General features: G+C 47.8%; 1 protein-coding gene across 9 annotated transcripts in view; it reads right to left on the bottom strand.

Annotated features, from left to right (window-relative positions):
* Nucleotides 1-18,577, bottom strand: part of KDM6B (lysine demethylase 6B) — a 2,050,345-nt gene that overhangs the window by 612,385 nt on the left and 1,419,383 nt on the right. The window lies entirely within an intron of this gene.

The raw sequence follows: 18,577 nt of genomic DNA on the forward strand, positions 1-18,577 counted from the left end.
AAGTCTTGATGGACAACAAACTAACACTTGAGCCACAAGTAAACACTATAATCAAGAAATTATTCTTCCTCCTAGACGTGGTAAATAGGATCCTACCATTCCTCTCTTTCACCCACAAAACACTCACCATCATCAGGCTCATGTCCAGAGCAGACTATGTCAAAAGCCTATACCTAGGATGCCAGAACGACTATTAAAGAAACTTCAGCGCACCCAAACCGCTAAGGCCAGAATCCTGCTCGAACTACCACAAAGAGAACACATTACCCCAGCACTGAAAAGGCTACATTGGCTACCAATAAAACAGCAGATAAAGTTCAAAACTATGTGCATAATGCATGCAGAGCAATCCATGGTTAAGGAGCAAAGTTCCTAAATGAGAAACTAACGGTCTACCTGACAAGACCACCCTGATCAAGCAACGACATTCACCTAGAACCAAAACCATACAATAAAAGAAAATTTGGAGGATCATCTTTATTTCCATGGCAGCAATAACCGGGAATATCCTACCCAAAAATATACGCAACACAAGGAATCACCTGGAATTCAGAAAATTACTCAAAGCTTGGCTCTTTGCTCCAGAACCAGAAAGAAACTAACAGGAAGCATAGACCCAGCAGGAAACTAGAATTCCAGGGAGGAACCCATGACCTCCAACTTCATCTTCCCTAAACCAGGGGCTGGGAGTTAAGGGGGAGGACGCCCCAGACCACCCATATCCACATCACTCGCCCTCAGAGGAAACCAAGATAAGGAACCCACACAGGACGGGTAAGGAGGGACCAGAATCCTCCAACCTAAATATCGCCAACCCCATGGGGGTCTTGGGGGCGAAACACGCATAGATCAGCCAGGTACACAAACCACTAGAGTAATACAGAGGAAAACTGCCACTCCTCAAGGTGCCTGCCAACTAGGCGGACAAACCGCAATACCAAACACATATGATAATCACATGTTGAGTGTAGAAATGCAAAGACAAAGAGGTAAGGAAAACCTGCTAACCCAACTCTAAAACCTCAACTTTCTGCATACCCTTCTCATACAGAAACTCGCACAACCACTTCTCTGCACAGCAATCCACACATACTTCACCACACTTGCAACAACAAACAACCCGGCACACAGCACATGAGATTTCGCACCGACCCGAAAACCACACTTAAGCTCAGCCAACGGTGCAAACCGAACTCAAGCTGCCAACAGGTCTGAAGCTGCCAACAGGACATCACAACTCTCACTTCCCTGTTCCTACTATACCCTACTAGGCCCCCACAGCTCCCCCTTTTTCTTTCTCACACTCATTTTCAGATCCACCAGTGTACCTGGGGACCATTCCGGTGGTGACAGTGCACAGTATAAATACCTTTAACATGTAAGAAGAAAGAAAGTAAGGACTAAGAGTGGATGGCGTAGCATGCAGAGAACTAGAAAACTGGGCAACCTAGGTGGAATATTTTAGTTTGACATTTGTCACTTTCATGGTATTTGGGATCAGCTCATGGATTGAACACCAGTTGCACAGATGTATGCAACCGGCAGGCCACAGAACTAGGTATGCCATCCAAATCATTTAGCTGAGCAATCCGGTAAATTTTTATAAGTGTTACGATGCACCTTACCCTACAAGCTGAAATATAGGACACACTAAAATTTAGATACACTAACCTAAACTTTACTGAACACATGGGGACAATGCAGTGTTTTACTGTATTTTAGTAATGGAATCGCAGAACTGTCTTTAAAAAAATAATAAAGTTACCACGCACTGAGTTTTGCCAAACATAATATAGTTAGCTTAGCTAAAGTATCATTAGACTACTTCTGGTTCGCAATTATTTCCGAAATAAAGAAACTTTACTTGTCTAGCACTCCCACACAGGTCTTCAGCCCTTTTAGGTTTGTAGTCCCCCCCCTCAACGTGAGGCGATGCCACACCAGTATATGCTACCCGCCTATTTTTACCTGTTTGCGGATGAATGTAGCCTCCTGTAACACGGGGTGTGGATGCGCCAGCTGACTCTTATATGCAGATGTCTGTAGCCGCCCGCATTCGCTGACATCTGCAGTCCCCGCAACATGAGGTGAGGCCATGCCAGTATATGTAACCTACCTATTCTGACCCGTTTGCTGAAGTACACGGCCACTTGTAACAGGAGCTAGGCTGCTCCATTATATGCAACCCATATCTTTCCTGAGCAGTATACTGCCTATATAACCTAGCAGGCTCCTAGCACCCAAAGAAACCTGCTAGGGTGTGTATACTTTCGTAATGAAAACTATACCAGGTTACCTGCTTAAGCAATGTATGCAAAAAGTGCCTTAAATTGTGTAACCAATCTCATAAGCAAAAGCGCCCAGATGCCTCAGGGTTAGGTGCGCTACATAAATGTCAAAATAAATAAGAGTGGAGGAGACAATTACGGTCGCTCTCCCTCTCCCTCGGCCCCTTTGAACTTGCAGTGAACGGTAAAAAGAAGGTAGAGCGAGCCTTGAGGGTAAAGGCGGAATGCAAGGTGAGCTGGGTGTTCATTTAACAGGCTAATTTAAAGTCGCCAGCTGTGCTACACAAGTGTACATTTAATTAGCAAATCTACATAATTACATAGCCAATTGCTATGACACTGCTTATTTTATGCCGACTGAAATATATACTTGTTATAAATATTCTAAAATCATAAAGACTATCTATATTGTCAAATAAGTACTTTATGTTAAACAGAACACACAGTGCATGCTCTAAAAAAATAAAACTGTAAAGGCCACAGACCGATCCTCCCCATTTCTAAGCTAAATGTATGCACACTACCCGATGGTAGCTAGAATTCATAGAAGGCTAAAGATTGTGGAGAAAGAGGGAACGCTAGACAACAGTAAAACACATTTACGACGACATATTCAGGACCCAACCCAAAGAGCCACACATGAATAGGCACAGTGATTATCATGCCTAGCACATAGCAGAAATGGCGTTAGAGTGAGTCGAATTCACCTTGATGGTCCTGCATAGCCCGATTACATTGGCTTAACCTGGGATACATGCCTAGCAAGGATATTCCCATAATAAGAATGAATCATGGACATTAGGAACACATGCTCATTGCTTCCAAGCTTTTCCAGCAAAAATGCATGGTGATTTCAGAGGCTACTGCGATTTGTGGCTTCTTGGGTCCAGGCAGTGCCTCTGGCCAGACTGAAAATGTGCAGAACCTAGATCGCCCTGAGGGTGTTCTGGACATAAGCTTTGTATTCTCAAAACAACCTAATTCTGATCTCTCAGGAAAAAAAGTCAAGATTTGATCTTGTGGTCGCATTCTCAAAATCTAGCGCAGGGACTGCAGTTTGTGGAACCCACTGCACAAGCAAAAATTACTATGGACTCCTGCCTCCTTGGTTGGGAAGGGATCATGAACCATTTACAGTTTTTCAACCTATGGACCTTGGAGGATCGGAAACTGCACATCAATTTCCTGACATGGAAGGCAATATTCCTGGCACTAAAAACCTTTCTGCCAACATTTGTTAGAATGCAGACTATATTAAGAGACAATTCTGTTTTGATGTTCTATAGCAACAAAGGGGGTGGGGGGGTGAACAAAGCAGCTCACTATTCTAGCTGTGCTGCTTTGGCATCTGGCTTCAAGCGATACATGTGCCGATACTAAATGCAGGGGCAGATCACCTAAGCAGTAGGTCTGAATCAGCAGGTGGCACAGACCCGGTTTTGTACTTGGGCATTTCCACACGCTGATTTGTTTGCCACAGACATGAACATAAAATGGTAAGTGGTGGTAAAACACTGCGGGGTGCACAGAATAAACTACCTTCGGTGCAGGAAGTAATGAGGCCTCCTGCACAAAGGGTGGCAGGCGGTTCGACCATGTACAACTACGTTTTCAGTGAAGTACCTAACCTAGTGTTCGCGCCTCTGCACTAAACCACTGGACCTAGTGGGTGGCAGCACCTAGGTTTAGGAAGGGAACCTCCCCTTGAGTTTTATAGTGTGGGCAGGTTATGTCCCTTGGGATAGGTTGTTGGACTTAGTCCGCTGAAGATTGTTGACGTGGGATGGCAGAGAAGTGGAGCCCATTGTTTTTGCTGTTCTGTTTCACATACAAAAAGTTTGGTATTTATCATGCACTGGGAAAGATCTTTGGACAATGCCGGACTGAAGCTACTTTGAATATAATCAGCTGGAACGTAAGGGGCATTTATAATTTTGTTAAAAGGAGCAACATGTATTCCTATTCAGCTGATCTGGCTAACCTGCATGAGACGCATCTCACCGCAGAAGAGCTAAAAGCGAGTGCGAGATGGAAGGATCAAATGGTGGGCTCCTCTTTTTCCTCTCTTGCCAGGGGGGTTCTTATCTGGATTAGAGATTCTGGCAGTTTCACAATGCAGACAGACACTAGTGGACGCAGAGGGGCGGTACATAGGAATAGTGGGAAGATGGATGGGATGGGTACATATGCGCTTAATGTCGATCGGGCTGATTTCTTCTATGGCATGGGGACCTGAAGAGTCACCTGAACAGTCAAGCACTGCATTGATTGGGTGTTATGGCTAGGTGATTTTAAGTTCGTCTTGAACAAAGAGTTGGATATGGGTGGCAGGAATAGGCAGACCTTGGGATTGGCATCTCGGGCGCTCCCCAGGATCACTGCAGAACTCAGCTTGTATGATGTTTGGAAACTGAAGCATCAGATGGCGTGTAGCTACTCATTCTATTGTGCATGGCTAGTACTCAGAGCGTGCCTTTACAAGGGAAGAGGATGTGAGACTGAGTGAAAGCAGAGTTTTTGGATAGGCCCCAATCCAACCTTTACATTTAGAAATTGATCAGAATAACCAGATCACTCCTACCCCAGTGTGCAGATTGACAGCATGCTACTCTTCAGACATGACTTTCAGGTTCTCCTTGAAGCATCAGGTACAACAGTTTCTGGATTGTAATTGGAGTACTTCAGGCAAAGATTTACTAAATAGGAAACATTTGCATTTTTGCAAGGGCTGGAGTGCATAGAGCATTGACTGGCATGGTACTTGGGCTTGAGCGTAGGGTGGCTGAGCTGGAGCAGAGGGAGGCCAGGGGTGAGAATGTGCAAGTAGCAGTGAAAGGAAATAGGAAGGATTTGCATGAGGCACAGGATAGACTGAACACATGATATTATGCTAAATATGTTGTGAGACATGCTAAGGGTGACAAAGGTGGCAGATTCGGGCCTGGCTAGTCTGGAGGGAAGGGAAAACAATTGTGAGAAAGTGTTTAGGATAGAAGCAGTCATCTAATCATGGAACAGCGCACAGGTTACCAAGTGGCTGGTAGAACCGGATCTACACACGTTGACATAGGGACACTAGGAGGGACCTTTGGATTGCATGCTATTGAATGGGTGATAGAGAACCTAGAATTGGAAAATCCCCTGGATCTGATGGACTAACAGTGAAGGTATGCAGGTCATACAAGCAATTTCTTGCACCTAAACTCTGAGGTTTTCTTGGAGAAATGACTGAGAGGTATGCTCCCTGGATCCCTGCTGCAGGCACTGGTAGTTTTGCTTCCCAAGGTTGGTAGGGATGGCAGTGACTGTAGCTCATCCAGTCAATTGTCAATTATAAATGTCAACGTGATTTTATGTGAAATACTAGCTGGTCGATTTAATCCAGTGATACAAACTGTAATACACCTGGACCAAACGGGTTTCATCCCATGGAGGAGCACTAAGCTGAGAAGACTGTTTCTGCTTCTGGATAAATACAGCATTCCAGCGTAGAAGCTGGCAGTGGTCAACCTTGATTCTTACAAGGCTTTTGATTCAATTTTGAGTTCCTGTGGATGGTTCTGGAGAAGATAGGATTGGGCTCCCAATTCATAAGAGGGTGTGACCTTCATATGAAGAATCAACATTAAGGGTTAAAGTTAAGGTTTTTTCCGTTCCCTGGCAGGCATAAAGAGGGACTCAGATTTTTGCTTTGGTGATAGTACAATTGGCAAACCATTGGCAAGAGTAATTCGCAAGAGACATGAAGCAGTGGGACTAGCTATGGGAGGGGTGACACATTGTAAATCGCTGTATGCAGACAAACTTCCATATGTTTGAGATCCAGTTGGTAACTTGGAACAGTTCTTGGCTTTGGTGGGGGAGTTTGGGGTGTTCGCTGGACTGGTAGTAAATCGGCCATTTACATCATCCCTGAAGAAGTGTATACCAGTCTTCTGCACCTATAAATGGAGTTCCCCCAATGAGGGATTTAATATGGAACAAGTTACTTACCTGTAACTATTGTTCTCCAGCATGGGTCTGGCATGGATTCACATGCTCATGAATATTCCCCGTCATCAGGCCGGGCATCCTCAGTAAAAGAAAAAAAACTGTTTCAATTACAAACTGTATTTCTCCTCTAAACCGATCACTGTAGTCTGGGTCATACTGCCCCCAGCAAATGACTTCCTTCTCCCTAAGCTCCACCTGTGGCAGCCATCTTCATATTTGGTAACCACGTACAGTGGCAGTGTGACCAAGAAGAGCCGCAGAGGGGTAGGAGGGAGGGTTCGCATGTGAATCCATGCCAGACCCATACTGGTGAACAATAGTTACAGGTAAGTAATTGTTCCTTCTCCAGCACGGGGTTTGCCATGGATTCACATGCTCATGAATAACTAATACATAGCAGCACAACATTACACAACCATGAGAGGTGGTAAGGCTCAACAGAAGCAATTACTCTTCCATCTGAAACAGGCTCACCTTCAAGCGAACAGGTTGCCTAGCACTGCTTGTCCGACCCCAGACTCCTCTCTAGAATCCCTGTTGACGCAGTAGAATCTTGTGAAGGTGCGCGTGGACCTCCACGCAGCAGCCCTGCAGATGTTCAGCAAGGGCACACCAGACAGGAATGCTGTCGTCGCAGCGATTGCTCTGGTGGAATGGGCTCTCGGACGGCCGGGCAGCTGTCAGTTTGCCATCCGATGACAATGTGCGATACAGCTGGAGAACAACCTGGAGATGGAAGCCGTGGACAAGGCCTTCCCATGGTTCATAGGACCAAAGTTCACGAATAGTTGAGACGTCTTCCAGAAACTCCTCGTGCGTGCCACGTAGAACTTCAGAGCATGAGTCACATCCAGCGAGTGCAAAGTCGTTCCAGCACACGACAAATGTTTTGGAAAGAACACAGGCAACATCAAAGGGTTGTTGAGGTGGAATTCCTATCGAACCTTTGGCAGCACCACTCTTGTGTTGTGAAAAACCAGATAAGGCTGTTTGCAGAATAGGGCCTTGATCTCACCCACCCTCCTGGCCCCACGAGCCTCGACAGCACAACGTTGAGTTACCACGCAGGGGCAGGAGCATTCAGCGGCGGTAAAGATCGAAACAGTCCTTTGAGGAACTCCTTGACGAGACAGTGTGACCAAAGAGAAGATGGTCCAGGAGACATGGTGTAGCGGGAGATAACGGCCAGATGCACCTCGATAGAGGCGTGCGCCAGCATTGCCGTGGCCAAAGACCAGTATGGAAGAACCTGTGGGGGGGGGGTGGGGAGGGTGTCCCTTAGAGGGCTGATCTTCAGCAACCGGCACCACGTAGCGAAACGCTTCCACTTGTGCCCATAGCACTTAGTCAATGATGCTCTGGTCTTGGAAAGGACCTCCCTGATGTCCGCCGGCAACTCGTATCCTCCCAACTCTAGGGCTGCAGGAGCCAAGACCTCAGGTTCAGTGATCCTGGGTTGTGATGCAGTATTGCGCCTCCTCTGGTGAGCAGATCCGCAACCACTGGAAACTTGACCGGAGGAGACCCCGACAGTCTGAGAAGGTTTCGGTACTAAATCTGCCTCGGCCACACAGGGGCTACAAGTATCATCCTGCATCGACACCATTTGAGTTGATTGATGACAGGAGCGGCAGACGAGGGAACACGTATAGAACAGGCATTCCCACGGGAAGGAGAAAGCGTCCACCATCCTCCTCGGCTGGTGGAACCTACTGGTCAATTTCTGTCATTTGGAGTTCATGCCGTCACAAACAGATCAATTTGGGGTCTGCCCCACTTGAGGAAGATACGGTTCACTTGATCCTGCCAGAGTTCCCACTCGTGGCAGGAGCGCAACTCCCTGCTGAGTGAGTCGGCGATGGTATTCTTGACTCCCGCCAGGTGAAAGGGGATGAGGAACATCTCTTGGTCAATGGCCCAGCGCCATAAATCCAGAGCGCCTCTGGAGAACACTGGGGATCGGATGCCCCCCTGCTTCCTGATGTAGAAAGTTGTGGTGGTGTTGTCCATGAAGATCCTCACCACTTTGCCCTTCAGGCATGGAAGGAATGATTTGAGGGCTCAGAACACTGCCCACAGCTCCAGGACATTGATGTCGAGATCCTTCTCTTCTGGCAGCCTCAGGCCTCTAGAATGCAGACGTCCTGTGTGGACTCCCCAGCCCTCCCGGGAAGAGTCTGTGGTGACCGTCTCTTGATATTGGGGGGAGGGGGGAGGGTTCTGAAACCCTGTGACTCAGGAAATGTTGGAATGGACACCCCACCACCTTATCGCTCGACGGAACTCCTCATTGAAAGGGATCTTGTCTTCGAAGTTTCCCGACACTTGTATCCAGCGAGCGTCCAGGAACTCCTGATGTGGTCGCATCTGTAGCCTGCAGAGGTAGATGCACGCCAACATCATGCTGAGCAGCGACCATCTACCTTTTCCAGCATGGCCGCCACCCTCTCCCAGAGGGCGATGCCAGGCAGGAGACAGTGTTGAGCGTGGCTCCCAGGAACAGAGTTGTGCGATGGAATCAAGCAGGACTTTGGATAATTCACAGAGAATTCCAGATCCGTCAGCAGCTGGACAGTCCCCTCAGTGTGTCCGACAGCCACTTTACTTGACCTGGCCCGGATGAGCCAGTCATCGAGCTATGTGTACACTTGTATCCAGTGTAGACGTAGATGGGCCGCCACTGGTGCCAGGCACTTTGTAAACACCCTGGCGCCGACTTTAGGCCGAAAGGGATGGCCTTGAATTGGTTGAGTCTTCCTTTCGCCATGAAGCATAAGAACTTAAGATTCTTCCTGTGGATGGTGACATGGAAGTATGCATTCTCCAGATCCAGTGACGTCAAGACGTCTCCTTCCTCCAGTTGGCCGAGCACGTGCTGCAACGTGAACTTCTGGGACGCCAGGTATTTGTTGAGATGCTGCAGGTCTAGGATGGGCCTCCAGCCCCTGGTCTTATTCTTTACCAAGAACTATCTGGAATGGACTCTAGAGCCCCAGAGTTGTCTTGGAACTAGCGCTATCGCCCCCTTTTGTAGCATGGCCTGTACCTCCTGCAGGAGCTGAGGGATCTGCTGTCCTTCCGGGCCACCGGAGGGATCAGAGGACATTTTTGCTGAAACTCCAGGCTATGTCCGTGGGCGAAAGCATCTAGCACCCATCTTCTTCCACTCGCTGATGAAACTCACCAGGCGGCCACTCACCGGGGTGCATGGGTGGGGGCAAAATGTCCTGGCCGGTTCACGCACCTGCGTCCTGCCTCTTTAGGCATCCTGGGTCGTTGACCAGGAGGGTTGACAGTACGATGAGGAACCACCACCGAAACCATCATCTCGATCTGCTGGATTTTCTGCCAGACGCGCGAGTACGGGTGGTGCTGAAGAGGGCACAGCGCACCAGCCGTCCCGTGTCAGTCTTGATGGCCAGCCAAGACACATTGACGGTCTTCCCAAAGAGGTTGTCCTCGTCGAAAGGCATGTCCAGTACACTCTTCTGGATCTCCTGACGGAAGTTGATGGTTTTGAGCCAGCCTCAACGCCAGAGAAAGACACTGTTTCCCATCTGTCGGAAACCTGTGTCTGCGATGTCCAGGGCCACCGTAATGGCATGGTCGGACGCCAACTCCCCTTCCTGGTAGATAGAGATCGCCTCTACCAGTTTGTCGTCAGGCAGGAAGTCCAGAATTGGGGCCAGTTTGTACCAGAGTTGTGTCGTACCGGACCATGATCGCCAACACGTTGGCCGCCTTGACTATTGACGCCACGGAGTAGATGATCCTTCTCTCCATGGCGTTCAACTTCTTTCCCTCGCTGTCCAGGGAGGACGGAGGCGATGGGTTAGAGGATCTCTTCCTAGCAGCCGCCGATACCACTGAATACGGCGATGGTTGCTACCTGAAGCATCTGGGTGCGGACACCAGCACCCAGTATTTTTTCTCTAGCCTATCCTGCTTGGCTGTGGCCGGGTTCTTCATCAGGGCGCCAGAGACTCCTCCCAAATGTCGTCCAGGAGGGGTACCGCCATGATGGTCTTCCTCTTTGCCTCACGCCTCTGGTAGAGAGCACCTTCCTTTTAGGTCTCTTCGGGTTGCCACCTCATCCAGAGAGCATGCCGTTGGCTACAGCAAGCTGCCCCCCTGCCCCCGAAAATGTCATTGTCAGTCGTCGCCGTGTCCTGCTCCCTCAGGGGTGAAGGGGAGGGATGCAGGGGTTAATGAGGCAATGCTGGCGTTGCGCTTCCTCTTTTCTGCCAGAGGTTGATCCGGGGCTGCCGGGACCACGGGGGCATCCTCTTCTGAATTTCCAACACCAACGTGTGCAGGGTCGAGAGTATGTCCAGCGATACATCTCTTGGAGCCGGTTCGGCAAGCTTACCAGGCCCTCGCGCCGCCAGCATTTCCGTCATCACAGTTTCCATCGTCCATCATGTCCTTATAGATCGTGTATATGGACTCCAGGTCCTCAGCATCCGAGGACAAATTGGTTCCTTGGAGTGAGACGCGACCCGAGGACTCAACACACCCTTTTTTGCATCCTTCCTTTCCTCTATCTCACTCTCTACCTGTGGTGTTCCCCAGGGGTCTAACCTCTCTCCCTGGCTGTTCAACCAATACCTGCCACCTCTCGCCCACCACATTGCCGCCCTCTGTTCCAACTTTCAGTGCTATGGGGATGACACTCCGCTCGTTTTCAGGCTCCTCTCTGCCACCTCTTTTCTCATCTCTGACTGTCTGCTATATAGGAGTGGTGTCCCTCCAACGAGCTCTACGTTCATGCCAGTAAACCGGAGATTCTCCTCATCGACACACCTGCACCCTCCTTTCCCGTCACTCTCTGGCTGGCCTCCCTTGGCCCCCTTCCTGCTCCCACCTGTGAGGCTAAGAACCTCTGGGTCATCTTTGATTCGCACTCCTTTTCTCCTGACAGCTCAGGCGTCTCTAGGAATGGCAAACTACCAACTGCAACTCCTCAGAGGTATTCTTCCTTTCCTTCCCCCCCAGAGGCTCACTGTCTCTAGAGCTCTGTTCTCTGCAGGCTGGACTACTGCAACAGCCTCTTTCTAAATCTGTCTGTTCCTACTCCCCGCAACTCCTCCAGAACAGGACTGTGAGACTTGTCCTTGGCCTCAAGCCCAGAAATCATCTCTCCAGCACGGAATTATTTCATAAACTGAACGGGATATTGAGTAAACTGACATGGAAGGGGGGGGGGGCAACGGGAGGATTGCCTTGCCATCCTTCCAGATGCCTACGGGTAAAGGGGGTATTGGTGTCCCAAATTCCAGGTCATATTATTGGCCAGCTACGCTCCAACACATGGTGGGCTGGTTCACCCAACCACATGTGAATGAGATTACTGACATTTGTGGCATGTAAACCACACAGATTATTTGAAATGGTGGGGGTCCAGGTGCGACAAAACAAAGTCCTCCTTTCACCTGTGGCCATGCTGATATGGGTATGGTATGACAGGCAACAAAGTTTCCAGGGCAGAGAATGTTATTTTGCTGTAGCAGACTAGGATATGCCTTAGGAGAAAAGGGTGGGATGGCATAGGACGAATAGGGCAAGTGGGGGTTTGTAGACTATCTGTACATGAGGGACATTTGATTGCTTTTCAGGAGTTTAGGATAGCACATTCAAATGTTTGTCTAAGCTTCTTAGATTTTGATAAACTACACAGATTTCAGGCTCTTTGGGTGGGGGGGCGTGGGTTGGTTCCCAGAGAGACCCAAGATACACAGGATTAATGTTGCATTGAAACAGCTAGTGGATGGTGGTAAACACATCACTGCAATTTACGCAGCAGATTAGTTGCCAAAAAGGATGGCGGGCAGGGGCGATGAGATGTAGGCTTAAGTGGACTGAAGACTCTTAGGGGAACAACAGACAGAATTCCAAAGGTGAACTTTGCTTCAACGGTTGGTTAAAGGATATCAGTAAATGGATAGAGGCTGACGTGGCTACCACACACCTGCCTGAAGGTCCCTCAACCAGACATGTAGACAGTTCAGTAGGTCCATGTTCCCGTCCACCTGGTTACAGGAGTGGGGCCTGATTACAAGGAGTAAAATGGGTATATTATTGGAGCAAATGATCTGAGTCGCAAGATGGAAATATGGACAGACAGGATAGACGGCAGGACACTAGATTGGTTACTTAATGTGCAAGGAATTCCTGAGAGAGTTTGACCCGAATGTATACTGTACAGACTCTTCACACATTGACAGTCTTGATTGTATTCGGTCATACAAGCCCAACCAGGTAAGCTTTAAAGTAATGGGATTGGTTGCAGGGGTAGCGATGGGTTATTATGTGGGGCGTAGTGGGTCACGCGAGGACATGATACATTTATCAAAGTATATGAACTGTGTTCTCCTTAGTGCCACCCATATGTACACACAAACACGGTCATATTGGTTTGGAATTATGGATGGTGCGGAATTGCTGATTTACCATTTTCTCTATTACTGCTAAGTATTTTGTTTTAATATCTGCGCCTGAGTGACTTGAAACCCTCATCCTGGACAGATGCAAAGAAGACTGAGAATTAAAATAGGAACTGGGCTCTGGATAGCAGAATTTACAGAAAAGGCCATTTACTGAACTTACTTTATCTCTCCTTCCTACCACCGTTGTATTCAAAACTCCCCTTTGAGCTAATCTCTGCACACTAGACCTTCCTCCTACCTTTCCCTAGGTTGACACCTATCTAGAACTTGTTTGTCTTCTCTGGTGGCCACCAAATCCCTGCATAGGTGGTAACGCGAGGAGGAACAGACTGTGGACATCTGACACGTAACAAAACATCTGTTGGACTGGGAGTGAACCCGAGGAGCTTGAGGAGCTCTAGCCCATTCCGGATTTGGCCCTGCAGTGGCAAGACCCAAGCAGTTGGGAGATGTGCGACAGAGCCTCAAACCACTGAGACGTGTGAGTCACACTGAGGACCCCAATCAGCTGTCAGTTATGTGATCGGGACTTCAAAGAGCCTGAAGTAAGTGAACCAAAGCTGCAATCAGTGAATAGGAGCGATATTCCCAAAACCTGGATGAATAAAAAGGAGGTAAAGTAAATAAGGCAATGCTACATTCTGGGACTAAAGTGGAATCCCTAAGTGTTACGTAGAAGAATGAACTCTTAGAAGGGGTTATCTGATTTTCTTGGTTTCCCGCGCCCTGATGCCTGCGGGCTACCGGCGCGTAATAAGCACGCACATAACATAACATCTTCGACAAAGACTCAAAATCTGAGCAAACAATGTGTAACCGCCCTGAAAACTACACAAAAAAACAGAACCTAAAATGAAAACGTTCATTAGAAGTTATTTAGATGTATATGTCATTCATACACAGCATTTACAGAGCTTGCTTTAGGAACAGACTAAATTGACACCTTACAGGGAGAAAAGCAGGCTTTTCGCCAAGGCGCCATTCCATTTTAGATCATTACTCCCAGACCTCCCATTCTAGAATCTAGAAAATGGCAGATAGAAATCCAATCAAAAACACTATCTGTAGGACCATTCTGGAAACGTTCACATCTGGAACTTAAACATTCCATCTACAACAGTTTGACCGCTTTGAAGGTTACGGATTTCAGAATGTCGCATTTAGAGATCATGCTGAAGGCACTTTTCCTGTGCTTGCTGGACTCTGCAAGGTTCGAGTACAAGAGAATGGGGCTATTGAGGGACCACTGAAAACCCCTTCCCTCGTGCAGCTGACTCGCTTCTTTACCCCCAGCATGACAAGTCCTGGGACATGGATAGGACAAAGTCCTCAAACAGGAACAATGGTCGTCTCATCCGCTGGGAATCTCGCCCACAAGCTACCACGGCAACCTTCTATGACGTCAAGATGGCAAGGCAGGAACCAACTTATTCACAAGTGTTGCATCAGCTTACTCCACCTCGCATCCGAATCTCCAATACGCTCCATTTCCCTGCATACAGTTGCCAACATCAATTGCAGCATGCCTCAAAGCCTGGCAAAAGATATTCCAATAACCAAAAAGGATCACTCCACTTACAGACAGGTCTGTCAGGCTAGTATGTGCCAGAGACGAATCCTGAGAAATAAACGGTGCAGAGTGTAAGTCAAGATATGGACAGCCACCTTTTGATGAGTGCTTCAAAAAGACAGCCCTTGTTCCACATTGCTCTAAATCTTTCGTCAACCAGTTAGATGGGTTTTGGTATATGATCACCGCAAAAAGAAAAATCGCTTGGGCAATCCTGCCACACTTTAGAATGCACTGGCTGTGCCTACCATCCTTTGTTTGAGACTCAAGGCGATGTCTTTGTGGTGAGCTGGAGGACGACTGTTGGGACTGAAAGGCCTAGGCGTGACCACAGAACACCAGTCAATATCCAACACCGTTTTTAACTAATACCATTCCACTAACAGCACAGGAGCATACCGATCAATCTCCAGTCCCTCGGCCACACCCGCACCCCACCTATTTTTCATTGCCCAAGGCACTTGTCAAACTGCAACTTAAGGTCATTTAAAAAGTCTCCCAAACAGCCTTGTACAAAATTGTAGTCACATAAGTGTCTAAACTTGACAATGTAATACATAAAAGTAATCTAGACTGGAAATGTGCAGGTTGTGAAAGATGATCATCATCTAGCCAGACACCTGTTCTAAAAGCAAGATCCCTAGCCGACTGGACTGAGGAGAATGTTCTTACAGCCCACAAACAGATACGCAAAAGGTTAAGGAACACTGGAATAGCAATATAACAATCCCAGGTTCTCATAATATGGCGCATCATGCTCGATTTCCACTGCTTCTAAGCACTGCAATGATAGAGATTATGGGTCCCCATTCCCCAACCTTGGAATGATAAAAACCTCTGCCATCCCGACCAGGATTCGAACGTGCAAAATCCAGACTGACAGGTCAGCGTCAGGAGCTCAATCCCTAAGAAACAGTAACCACCAATGAAAAACTAGCATTGGCAATGCCAATCGTTTAGGCATGTGAAATGCTTTTGCCAGACACTGCCGTAGTAGCATTAAGTGACCATCGATGATAGGATCTGCAAAATGTTGCGAGTACCTGGGAATAGAACAGCAGTGTCTGGGAAATGCCTAACACTTATACAGCCTAAAACGGTTGACTTTGTCAAATCTGGTTTTCTAACAGCATTTCAGTGAAGGACGCTCATAGTGCTTATAAATCGAGTGACTGGAGGCAGACCAGGTTAAGGCGTTACACCAGTAGCGTGTTTACAGCTCCAATTAAGTTATAAACTCTCAGAAGAAAGCTTTGAAAAAAACACTGGCAGGCACTTCAAGTACCAAGTTTGATGGTAAGGTGTGTTAAAGCTAAATTCCCAGGCAGATGCATTTTGGGCAGAAAGCGGATTAGCATGGCCAGGGGGCAGTCAATGGTGGGTAAATAACCAAACGACCCCAACAAGTTTTGTGCCCCTGCTCGTATGGCATTTCTCCCTAGCTGTACTCTAATACAATTGTTTCGGCTTATAAGTGGCAATATCCAAAACTAATAAATGCACTCAATGATTTGGTGTATTTATACTCCGGCAACTACTAGTTTAGGTCCCTGGACCTCAGTGAGCATGCAATGGGTTTGTGCACATCATTTGAGCCCAAGTTTATATGTACACTTAATTATCTTGTCATTTAGACCGGGCTTTGTATATTCTTTTCTCTCAGACATGTGTGCTAGTACTGGGAGTCCACCTGTCTGATCTGGGTAGTGCATACGTTTTTTTAACCAGGATGCATCTGCGAGTTTGTGTCCAGAGAGAACGAGGGCATGTGAGAGTGATTGTGCGTTTGTGTGTGCCATTCCCAGAAAGAGAAAAGAGACAAGAGAAGAGAGTAAAGAGTAAAGAGTGTGTGTCTCTCCCCATATCTCCTTCATGTATACACATGCTGTGAATATTTCCTGTCGTCAGGCTGGGAAACCTCGGTAACTTTTACCTAACGTTTTCCTAAGGAAAACTGCGACACTTTAGTGTCCTATCGACGTCTTTTTTGGTGCTTTAAACTATACCACTAAGACATCTGGTATAAATAGCCCCGCCCGCACCTTCCCTTCAGATTTTAAGCCCCATGTAGAGGAACCCCGAGGTTTGTGTCAGGATCCCTAACCCTCATAGGCAAGTTACTGGAGCCAGACTACGACTCCATAATATGGCCTTAAAGGCCTTGCCATCTCTTCAAAGACTCTCCTGGAGTCAGTCCTGGTGCCTTTGGCTCATGCTCAATGTAAGAATAACATGGGACCTGGACTTATTAAATGAGCTTTTGTGCAACATGGAGGCGCCCAATATAACTCAGTTCCAAGAACTGTGCTATGCGGTCTAGAGTTTTGGGTGTGGTCAAGACTTGGAATACCTGGGGCTATATAAGCCACACCCAGGCAGAGGAATACGCTTCGTTTCCGTTAGCAGCGTGACGCTCACCATGTTCCGCTCGGTCTCCTGAGTTCCTTGCCTGCCTTCCTGGAGCCGCGTACCTGAAAGAACAAGAACATCTTTAATACTACACTTACCTGTGAGTAGTGTCCTGTTCGCAATCCATCGCTCACCCGGTCCAGTGAACACCTGCATCTCGGCGCCACATCCATCTCCAGAACCCTGCAACCTGGACGAAGGAGAACGAAAACAGCATTAGTAAGCGTTTTCATATTTCAATCCAAAAACAGCAAGATCCATCAGACGCTTACCTGAATTCGAGTCAGCATCCATTCGGGAACCTCACAACGACCTACGAAAGAGAGGGAACACAGGTTAGCGCATGAAGACAAGAAAGCGCTGCGTACTGCGCATCCACTCACCGCCTAGTGCTCCTTCAGTCAGCATCCATTCTGGGACGTTACAGCAGCCTAGAAGAAAGGTAGACAGGTCAGCGCAAGAAAAGACGAATAGCGCCAGGCATCGCGCATTCACTTACCGCCTCCTCTTCCCACACCTAGAGGAAGGGACAAGGGAAAGAAAGGAAGACAGATTATCAAGACTGTAAAAAAACATAGCAAACTTACCGTAACGAACTGGAGTCACAGCAGGTCTGGACTCGAACAGGGCCCGCACCATTGAAGAAACTAGGGAGCGACGCGCCCACACCAGTTGCGCCCCTGCACCAAGAAGCAGGACCGAGAGCGCATCATACAAAAAGCAAGTTGAGGAGAAGATTTAAGGGGCAGGTTTGGTTCTCAAGGGAGGCGGGGGGCCAAGCAACAAGAGACATTTAAGTTTGAAATCCGATATTCCTGTATTGCAGGCCCAATCCACGGCCGAACAAATCCAAGGGAGGGGTTCGAGAGTGCAAGTGATCCAACCAGGGCTGAGTGGCATCCCCATGGATATCAGGTGAGCGTTACAGTTTGCCTGCATGTGAATCTATGAAAGATACCAACGTTGGGAGAAATGGAGTTACAGGTGAGAAACTACTCCCTTCTCCAGCATTGGATCTTTCATGGATTCACATGGTGTGAATAGATTACATAGCAGTATGACCAACCACTGGAGGTGCATGACAGGCAAACCAACCCCATGCCCCCAGGCCATAACCACGAACACAAAAAAAAACATCCAACATGCATGATAACCGAACCACCAAGTGATAGAGTAAAATACAAACCCTGGAAGCTGCAGGGATTACCTTATTGAAACAGGTGGAGGGCCTTGGAGAATGGGCCTTAGGAGTGCCCTGAAAGGGCTTGTCAGCCTTTCTGTGACAAAATGAAATTGTGGACGAGACCAAATGGGAAAGTCCTTGCTTGGAAATGGGTCCCTTGTTGGAGGGACTAAAAGCCACAAACAGCTGTTTCGACTTCCTGAAGTCCTGAGTACGGGCCACATAAAACTTCAGGGAATGCAGGGCTCTCTCTTAGCGCCTTAGCGAAGAACGATGGCAAGGCAATAGTAGCGCGTTTGTGTAACGTCAAAGGCACTTTTGGTATAAAGTGTGGATTAGTAGAAAGGAGTACCTTGTCCCTCATGAATCGCAGGTACGGTGGGTCAATAACCAGCACCTGAAGCTCCGAAATCCTTCTGGCAGATGTAATTGCAACCAGAAATGAGACTTTCCACGAGAGGAACTTCAAGGACCCTGTCGACAAGGGCTCAAACAGCAGTTTCATGAGAGCAGAGAGAGCCACATTGAGACTCCATACCGGAGCAAACCTTTTCTACGGGGGAAATGTCTGAAAAAGTCCTTTCAGAAAGTGCTTAACCAATCATGGCGCCGTCTGGTGAATCTGGAAATGGCTGCCAAATGTACTTTAATTGAAGACAACGCCAGACCCCCTGCGCCAGCTGCAGCA

This window comes from Ambystoma mexicanum, chromosome 1p, assembly GCF_040938575.1.
Source record: "Ambystoma mexicanum isolate Mex_15411 chromosome 1p, UKY_AmexF1_1, whole genome shotgun sequence".
Classification (NCBI taxonomy): domain Eukaryota; kingdom Metazoa; phylum Chordata; class Amphibia; order Caudata; family Ambystomatidae; genus Ambystoma; species Ambystoma mexicanum.